Source organism: Tupaia chinensis, unplaced genomic scaffold (genome assembly GCF_000334495.1).
Source record: "Tupaia chinensis unplaced genomic scaffold, TupChi_1.0 Scaffold000054_1, whole genome shotgun sequence".
NCBI lineage: Eukaryota > Metazoa > Chordata > Mammalia > Scandentia > Tupaiidae > Tupaia > Tupaia belangeri.
The window spans coordinates 4,299,156-4,309,718 of NW_006159512.1; the positions used below are offsets into that span (position 1 = coordinate 4,299,156).

The window sequence follows — 10,563 nt, forward strand, 5'->3', positions numbered from 1 at the left end:
CAGCAGGAAGACATATCTATGTATTTATCTCTTCTCCATCTCTCACTGCCTCCTTTTTTTTTTCCTATCCATCTCCATGACTGGTCTCATTATAAGTTGCACTCTACTTTGTATATCTCATTTACAGATGTCATGGTTCTCACTTTGATTAAGTGAGTGAATAAAAGGCTATTTTTCTACCTCAAAAATGCCATTATAGGGCCAGCTCTGTAGTGCCAGTGATAATGCACTCCACTCAAGAGAAGCCGGAACCCACTTAGCAACCATGATTTGAATCCCCAGCCCAGTCAGCTTGAAACATGCCAGACAAGTGCACAAGTGCCCACCATCTGAGGGGCCAGAGGACTGAAGGAAGGGCATCATGGTGTGACCAGACTCTAAAGGGTGCTCCTCTCTTGCATGTGCATCCACACCCATACGTGTGTACACACCCGTGTATTTCATCACGAATAAACAAAACATTCCTATTCTTTTTGTTTGGATTGCAGGTAACTCAGAGACTTTCCATTTTTAAAAAATATTCTGCAACCCAAAGAATAGGAGAAAATGTTTGTAAATTGCATGTCTGAGGGACTTGTATCTTAAATGTATGAAGAACTCCTACAATTCAATAATAAAATTACAAACGTGCCAATTTAAAAATGGGTGAAGGATTTAACTAGACATGTCTCCAAAGAAGATGTACCAATGGTCAATAAACATGAAACATGGTCAATATTGCTATTATTCATCAGGGCATTACAAATAAAAACCCACAGTGGACTACTACTTCACACACATTAGAATGAGTATTTTTTTTTTTTAAGAAAAAGAAACAAATCATAACTTTTGGCTAAGATGTGAAGAAATTAGAATCTTTATACACTACTTGTAGGAATGTAAAATGGTGCAGCTACTTGGGAAAAACAGTCTGGCAGTTCCTCAAATAGTTAGAATTACCATATGGTCAGCCATTCCACTAAGTACATATCTCCCCAAAATGAAAACATGGATCCACACACAAAAAAAAACTTGCACACAAATGTTCAGAGCAGCAGGCCAACCAGTGGCCTGGTGGTTAAGGTGGCTAGATTCCCACATGACCAACTGCATGGTTAGAGTCCTGGACATACTGGCTTAAAAAAAATACCAGTGCTTGTGCTTATTTGCCCAAAATCCTAAAAATGGAGAAGAGACCATGACATGATCATTCCCCCAGGAGATGCTTTCTCTCTTTCCCCCCTTCTCTATCTCTAGTGGGCGCACACACCCTATAGCAAAAAAAAAAAAAAGAATTTTTTTTAAAAAGTTCAGAGCAGCTGGGGCAGGCAGGTGGCATGGTGGTTAAGGGCCCTAGACTCTCACGTGGCTGACCATGGTTAAAATTCCAGACCTGGCAGCTCACTTTCTCACTTTCTCTCTCTCTCTGCCCCTCTCTAGCCAAATTAAAATAAACAAATAAATAAAGTTAAATAAAATAATTTTTATACAAAAAAAGTTCAGAGCAGCATTATTCACAATAGTGAAAAGCTAGAAACAATGCAAATGTTTATCAATGATAAATGGATAAATAAAATGTGGAGTAGCCATAGAATGGAATTCCATTAGGCCACAAAAATGAACGAAGTACTGATACATGCCACAACATGACCTCAAAAACATGCTATGTGAAAGAAGTCAGTCACAAAAGGCCACATAGTGCATACCTTCATTTATGTGAAATATCCAGAACAGACAATCCCATAGAGACAGAGAGCAGAGGATGTCATGGCTACGAGGATCTGGAGAAAATGGGAAGTGACTGCAAATGGGTACGGGGGTTCTTATAGGGGTGATGAAAATGGTCTAAGATTGTGGGTGGAAGAGTACAACTCTGAATATAAAAACCATTGAATTGAGTACTTTGGGTGAATTGTGTGTGTAAATTATGTCTCAATAAAGCTACATGGAAAAACAAAAGTTCCTCACTGGTTTTCAGACTCTTGTTCAGTTTATAATTGAATTGTATTGTCCTATTTTGCGTGTTTCATTGAAATCGCCACATGTGATGTACGTGTCCTCGTAGTTCTACAACCTAGTACTGAACAAATTAGAAGAAGAATAACAGGGCAACCAGGTGGCATGGTAGTTAAGGCAGCTGGATCCCACATGGCTGACTGGGCAATCTGAGTCTTGGACCCGGTAGTTTGAAAAACACTCTAGGCACATGTGCATGTGTGCCCCAAATCCCAAGAGGAGAATGGAGGAGATGAGGTTGTGGCGTGGTCATCTCACTTGCAGGGGCGGGAAGAAGCAAGGGTGCTTCCTCACTCTTCCTCCCTCTGTCTCTCCCCAATGAGTGAATGTAACCTACAGCAAGATTTAAAAAAAAAAAAAATAGAACTTCTAGCAATTTGTGATGTCTGATGTCTTAAAGCACTGCCCATCAGCAAAAAAGGAATTTAAAAAAATGTGTCCCAAAGCTCAAAGAGGTACTGAGAAAGTTTGCTTCTAAGTCTGGATGGAAAACAGAAAACAAATCTATGTCCTATGCCACGCGTGGGTATAGACTAGTTTATACTATGACCCTAAGAGAGAAGTCCTCAACTGAGATAGAGATGTAAACTTGTTTGAAAGCCATTCAAACAACCAGAGAACAGCAAAATCAAGTTTAATATTTCTATGTAAGGACTCTTTTACTAACAAGGCCCAAAGTATCCTCACTACCTTATGAAGATAAACATCCAGGTAAATGATCAACTATCTAAGAAACCACTAGACAGAATATACAAATGAACACAGAGAATTAGCACTCCAAGAATTTCAGATAATGTAGGGAACCAGTAGTTAGCGTAATGGCTATGTCGCTGGACTCCCATGTAGTCGACCGCAGTTCGAGTCCCAGACCCCGTGGCTTAAACTCACGCCGGTCGTGTGTGCGTGCATGCCCAAGATCCTGAGAGGAGAATGGAGGAGAAGGGATTGCGGTGTGGCCATCCCCCCTGGGGGGGTGATTTCTCGCTTTCTGTCTCTATGTCTCTCTCTCTGTCTGGCGAGCACATGCGCCCTATAGCGAAAACCTCTCCAAAAAAAAAAAAAAGTAGATAATGTAACAACATTCAAATAATAAATATGGTTAAAATGATTGAAGTGATGATAGAATGGAAATCATAATGAAAGAATTCAATATTATGAATTTAAAAATAGCAAAATAAAAAGTGCATCCAATTGAAGAAATGAAAAAAATTAAGTCAATTTAATTCAATTCCTGGCCCACTGTAAAGGCCATTTGTAGTGGCATATACCAGTAGCTACTCGGAAGCTGAGGCAGAAGGATTACAGCATGGCAAGACCTGTCTACAGAACGAAGGATATCATAAAATGCTGAGTCAACTCTTAAATCTGTTACCCAACTAAGTTATTATATAAAAGTTATTCTAATATTTTCAGGCTTAGAATGGTTCTGGGAAATTTAGGAGGAAATGTACAGAGCCTAAAAAATGTATCAGGAAAATAATTTAAAAATAAAAATTAATTAACCACTCAAATATCTTCCCCTCCCCCAAATAATCAACAAGTAATAATCTATAGGAAGTAACAAGTAAAGTAACAGTAGGAGGAAAAGTAGGACATGGAGACAGATAAGGAGCAGGAGAAGAAAGAGACAGAATAATTATAAACTAAGCAATATTTTAGGATCAATAAAAACCTACAGATTTGAGAGAGAGAAGGAGCAACAGGAAAACAAAAGTCACCGACCTTAGCTCATCAGCAAGGACCCCAGTCCAGTCTGCAGTGCGGGGAGGAGGGGTGCTCCAGCCCTCAAGGACCGCCACCCAATTCCTGTAGTCCCAGAGAGAGAGGGCAGGAACTGCTGCCCCACCAGAGCTGACACTGGCCTGCCCCTCACCCATCCAGGAGCAATAGAAAAGCAAAGACTGCTGCTGGCCTTAGCTCATCCGCAGGGACACCCACCCAGCCTGCTACTCTGGTCCACATGATGCATGAATTAGACTACCACCTTATATCCGACCTATCCAGACCAACCTCACCCACACCGGGAGCAGAGAGGTTTGGCACACAGGATCCAAACACCTGAAGTCAGTGAGGTTTTAGAATAATCCTCTTCCTACAACCTCCCTCCTCCATCCCACCCCAAGCAGCAAAAGGGGAGAAACTCCTCTGTGAAAATCTAAAGCTAAAACTCCCTTTGTGGATTTCACACTCCCACCCACAGTAGAAGAGGACCCTGGCACAGAGCTAACATATGCTGTAGGGAAGCACATGAGGACACAGCTATAGAAGCAGACTCCAGAGAGGTAGGAAGAAACGAGAGTATCACCAAATGACTACAAATCAAAACAGAGTCCCGGAAATAGTAGAAAAGCAGGAAATAATTTTCTGTAAATGAATGTAGTTAACCACTCCTCACCAACAATGGCTAAAACACAGAAGCTCACAGAAATGTCAGAAAAAGAATTCAGAATAATCTTAACAAAATTCAATGAGATATAGAGAAAATAGACAAGTAATTTCAGGAGATAAGAAATTCTTCCATGACTTGAAGGAGGAACTCAAATAAAGAGACAGACCTCTTGAAAAAAGAGTGAGACAGAACTCTGAAGATAAGGAATACGATGCAGGGACTAGCAGGTGGTGTAGTAGCTAAGACACTGGCCTCCCACATGGCTGACCACCGTTCCAGTCCTGGATCCAGTAGTTTGAAACTCATGCCAGGAGCTTGTGCATCCGTTTGCAAAACTCAGAGATAACAACAGAGAAGGAATTGTGGTGTGTCCATTCCCCCTCGAGGATGATTTCTTGCTTTCTGTCTCTCTTTCTCTTCTCTCTATTCTCTCAGGAATAAGTCCACACATTGACACTCTCTGTCTCTAGGATGAGTGCATGTACCCTATAGCAAAAACCTCTCAAGGAAAAAAAAGAAGAAGAAAAGAATACAATGCAGGAACTCAAGCTCTCTCTCAAAATTATCAACAGCCGATTAGACCGTGCAGAAGAAATCTCTGACCTTGAAGACAAAACCTCTGATTTAGTTCGAGAAACCAAAGAAAAAAAGAATAATAATCATTAAAAATCAGGACAACACTGGAGCCAGCAGATGGTATGATGGTTATGTTGCTGGACTCCCACATAATCGACCACAGTTCAAGTCCTGGGCCAAGTGGCTTAAAACTCATGTCAGGTGCATGTGTGTGCATGCCCAAAATCCTGAGAGGAGACTGGGGGAGAAGAAATTGCAGCATGGCCCTCCCTCCTGGGGGGTGATTTCTTGCTTTCTGTTTCTCTCTCTCTGGCTCTCTGGCAAGTGCACACTCCCTATAGCAAAAATTTCTCCAAGGGAAAAAAAAATCAGGACAATATATGGGAAATTTTAGACATTATTAAATAGTTGAATAGCTACATAATAGGTATTCTTAAATGCGAAGAGACAGATAAAGGCCTACAAAATCTTTTTCATGACACATTAATTGAAAACTTTTCAAATTTAGAGAGGCACACAGACATCTAAATCCAGGAAATACAAAATACACCAAGTAGATATAGCATAAGAAAAATCCTCCCCAAGGCATATTATAGGCCCAATTGGTAAAAATTAAACACTAAGACAGTATCCTAAAAATGACAAGAGAGAAGCATTAAGTTATAAACAAAGTTTACCCCATTAGACTAACATCAGACCTCTCAACTGAAACAATGTAGGCAAGGAAAAAATGGGGAGACATATTTAAAACTGAAAGAAAAATAATTTCAGCCAAGAGTACTAGACCTGTTAATGGAAAGGAGAAATAAAATCATTCCCAGATAAACAAATACTGAAAGAATTCACCAAAACCAAACTAGCTTAAAGGACGCTACAACAGGAAAAATAAAAGGAGATAAATAGAAAAGAACACAAAACATTAAGGGGGAAAAAAGAGTATTGGATGGACAGGCATAAGTCCACACATTGAGAATAATGTTGAATTATTCAGGATTAAATTTTCCAACTAAAATGCTAAAAATTCAGATTGAACTGGTTTACACACAAGCAGGTTTAAGTAAACTCACCAATTATTTGATAGACCATTGCCTCCACACAAATTTCTTACTGCATTTGTATATTCATTATTATAACTTTACTCACTGTATAAAACTAGATAACAGAGGAAAGGCCCAAAATATTACAAGTAACTGATTCTTTCTTGGTAATGAATTTAAAGAAGACTAAAATCAAGAACTTTGTAAAGCCTATAAATCTCCAAATCACCAACTTTACCATGACTACTCTTTTAAACATCTCTTTCCAATTTTGTTGTGTTTTTGCTTTTTTGAGGACTTATTTCTTTATGCACAGTACAGTACTACAGTCTTAGGAGAACTCACAGTGAATAAAAGTTTCCTTTTTCTGTGTCTTCCTAATGAGCTCTTGTCATACACAATTTTACCTACCTCTCACTGGACAAGTGATACCAGAGATCTTTTCAGATTATAAACTCTTATTTCCCACAGTCCTCTACATGAAAATTATAAATTCTATGTTAAGATTATCTTTGTTTTCAAAAATTCATCCTCATTAATTTATAAGACTTTTGTTGTCTGATTTTATCAATGTTTTTCCTATAACTGTATTTCACATTAAAGAATATCATTGACAATTCAATATATACTTCCAAAATAATAGTGTACACTTCAGTAGAGTGAATTTTGAATGTTCACGACATAATGTAATGTTTATGTTTTTTAAGAATTATTTATTAAGTTTTATTTATTCATTCATTTATTTTAATTTGACCAGAGAGAGAGAGGAAAGTGAGAAAGGAAACCACCAGGTCCGGGACTTGAACCATGGTCAGCATGTGGGAGTGTCCAGAGCCTTAACCACCACACCACCTGCTGGCCCCATAATGTAATGTTAAATGTGGAAGGTGGTGAATATGTTTATATCCTCAACTTATTTATTACACACTATATACATACTTTTAAAAATTATACTGGACCTGGACAGTCTGGGTCTACCCAGAATCCAATCAAGGGAGGAGAAATAGGGGTCGCTTTAAAGCCCCTGGACTCCCTCCCCAGGAGGCATGGAGGGCAGGGGCCCCTGTGAATGGCTTTCTTCTTGGCCTCTTACAAAGTGAATAGACCCCAAGGGTCTGAGAGTGGGGCCAGTCCTCACTCCTGAGTCCCCAGGGTCCTTGCCACATGTTCAGGGCCAAGCCGTAGACTAGAAAATCATATTCTCCCTCGCTCCTTCCTTCACGCTGCCCTCTGGGGAATTAGATTCAGTATTCATTTCTAGCATCCAAGACTTTGATAAGAAACTTACAGAGGCTGATACTTACCTAAAAAAATCTTAATAGAACAATTAAAGCTTTTTGATGACAAGCTTCAAACCTGCAAAGATGATGAACAGAGAAAGAAACCTGAAACTCTCAAAGACACAACAAATAGCATGGTAGAATCGATTCAACACTGCATTGAGTTGCAGTAGATTGCTAAAGGTACTATTAATCTTCTAGACACAATATATCAACCTAGCCCCTGAGAACCTGTGATCAGCACTAGGCCTCCCCAGACTGTCTTACCTCCAGAACCTGCTCAATCACGTAAATCCGAGCAGTGACCCTCTTGCCCAGCAGTGGGACCTATATTAGCAACCTTGGGACATCATCAGACTCCAACACCAAATAGGCAGTGGCCATTCACCACCTAATAGCAGTCTAACTTCTCCAAGCCATGCCACCTTGCTTCTAAATACAACCCCTGAGTTCTCTTACTCTAACAGTGAAGATGAAGTCTATGTCCCAGATGAAATCCATCAAAGTAGCTCACCCCCAAAGTGCTTAATAGATTCTTCTGGGTCTGCCTCAGTCTTGACACACAGCAGCTCGGGAACAGTCTGAAGCACCAAGATCCTACAGAATCACTTAATCCTTGCATATTCAATGGATCAACTGATGCTTAGGTTTTTGATTCACATGACTACAGAGATGACGATGGGGAGGCAGATTCACTGGAGGAGCACAAGAGTGTGACGATACATCTCGTCACAGGTCAGGCTCGGAATGGATCTGACAAAAGTGGTTCTTCCAACATTTATTCTTGGAAGAAGATCTCTTTTAGAAATGTATGCAAATGTTTTTGTACATCCAGACCTGTGAGTGAGCATCAGTGACCAGAAGGATCCTCATGGTCGGATGGTTCAGGTCGTTAAACGGTACCTTTCTGCCTTTCATGCAGGAAGGGAGGGATCAGTTGTCAAAAAGCCATACAACTCCATTTTGGGTGAGATCTTTCAGTGTCACTGGACATTACCAAATGACACTGAAGAAAACACAGAACTAGTTACCTGGGTTTCCAAAAACAGTGTAACATCCATGGCTGAGCAGATTTCCCCTTATTCACCCATTCCAGCCTTTTATGCTGAGAATTTGAACAATATGATACAATTCGGTGCTCATGTCTGGACCAAATCAAAATTCCTTGGGATGTCAACTGGGGCACACAACATAGCGCAGTGCTGTGTCTCGTGCCTGGACTATGACTGACATTACATTCTCGCATTCCCCGGTGGGTATGGAAGGTCTGTCCTCACGGTGGCCTGGGTAGAATTAGGAGGAGAATGCAGTATTAATTGTCCCCAAACAGGCTTCAGTACAAATATTGCCCACAATCAAGAAGAAAGTGAGGAGGCGGTTGGAAGATCAGCATGACTAGGAGTCCACAGCTTTGGAAGGATGTCTTTTTCCATTTAAAAATCAGAGACATTGATGCAGGAACTGAAGCCAAGCACAGGCTTGAAGAAAGACAAGGAGCAGAAGCCTGAGAAAGGAAGACGGAAATTCACCTGGAGATGAGGTTATTTCACGAAGATGGAGAATGCTGGGTTTCGGATGAGCCATAGCTGAAACATCTTGGTGCTGCCCAGCATTAGGTTGTGGGCATAATTAAGAAACAATCTTCCTTGGGGAGAAGCTTTTCCCTCACTTCTTACTGCAGTGGTTCCTATCTCAGGGATACCGGACTTCTGATGCAGGTGAACAATTACAGCAGGAGAACCTCTTTCCCTCGGTGGCAGTTACAACTCTGACTTCAGTCCTGAGAAAACCTTCAGGTTTTGAAAACAAGGTGTCTGCTCCTTTCCCAAACCCCATGCTTTGAAAACATTTATAATCCCAGTCTCAAACTCTGCACTCTAGTATCGCTGGTCAGATATACAACCTGTTTTCTAGTTCATAATCTTGCGTTCTATAAATACATATCTGTGTGCGTGTGTATATAGATAGATACAAACACACATAATATACCCAATGCCAGATTTTTCATAAATACTGCATCTACTGTAAATACTGGTTCCTCAGAGTTGTTTTAGAAAATTAGCAGTGTTAGGAAATTTCATGGCTTCACAATAACTTTTACTTTGGAATTGAACAATTATTAAATTGTACCTAACTCTGGGATACAGTTTATACTTAGTGCTTCTTAAGACTTCATAAAGTAATTTTTCCAGCTTTTTAAAAATAAAAAAACACTATACTGGACCTTACGAAGACGTACAATGATTATATGTATATTATAAATCATAATAAATATGTTTTAAAACTCAGGTTTATTTTAAGAAAAAAAAAGAAAGAAAGAAATACACCACCCTGGTTGAAAACTACTGCTGACACCCAATAGATCTGAAGCTAACCTCTCTACCTTACACCAAATCTTCCATTGTGACCCATCTTACGAATGGCATCACAATCACCCGAATGCCTAATCAAAACAGGTACTGCTTCACACCACCTTTCTAATAATGTACAAAGTCCTATCGATTTGATCTTCTTACTGTACTTAAAGAGAGAAATGGACAGGGAAGCAGGGGCAGGGGGGCATTGGTGAGGGAAGCCATAAATCGAGAGATCTGGGAACCCTCGCCTAGAAGGTGACATCTGAGTAAAGACCTGAGGGAAGGGAGTGAACGTGTGGATACTGGGCAGAAGTTCTAAGCCATGCAAAGACCTTGTTTCCAATGGGCCCAAGGAATATAAAGACCAGTGTGGTGATGAACAGAGTAAGAGAGAGAGGACAGAAAGACCGTGGGGACAAAGGGTGGTGTAGCGTAGGTCAGGTGTATCTGTAAGCAGACAGATCCCAAAGAGACACTAAAGTGGAGGACTAAGATATACACGCATATACTAACTGATCACACAAATCCCCCCTTTTTTACATGAGGAATGAGGATGGAAAAGGGTAGAGAGAGGTCAGGAAAGTTACTTTAAGGGGTGGTCCCTCACATGGGCAGAAACATCAGGGATGGAGACTGTCCCCTGAGAGATAGCTGTAGAGTTGTATGCATGTAAAGCACATCGAAATGACTTAGAAGTAGAGTTAAATGGAAGGAGTCCAGTGAGGGAAACAGTAGGTAAGCTGAGTCTTAACAACTCAGCAGTTGTTTTCCAAATGAAGATATGAGAAGTGGACAAAGGGTAGGCAACCTAGACAGAATGGAATAGCAGTAAATAGCAAGAAAGAGGGAGATATATTTAGCAAATATCAGGAACTCCCTGTGCCAGGCCTGTGTGTGACACTAAGGAGAGTGTCCGTAAGCACTCCTGA

At 40.4% G+C, this 10,563-nt stretch overlaps 1 pseudogene; it reads left to right on the forward strand.

Annotated features, from left to right (window-relative positions):
• Positions 1–7,289: 7,289 nt before the first annotated feature.
• On the forward strand, positions 7,290–8,893 carry LOC102483960 (oxysterol-binding protein-related protein 9 pseudogene; annotated as a pseudogene).
• The last annotated feature ends 1,670 nt before the right edge of the window (positions 8,894–10,563 follow it).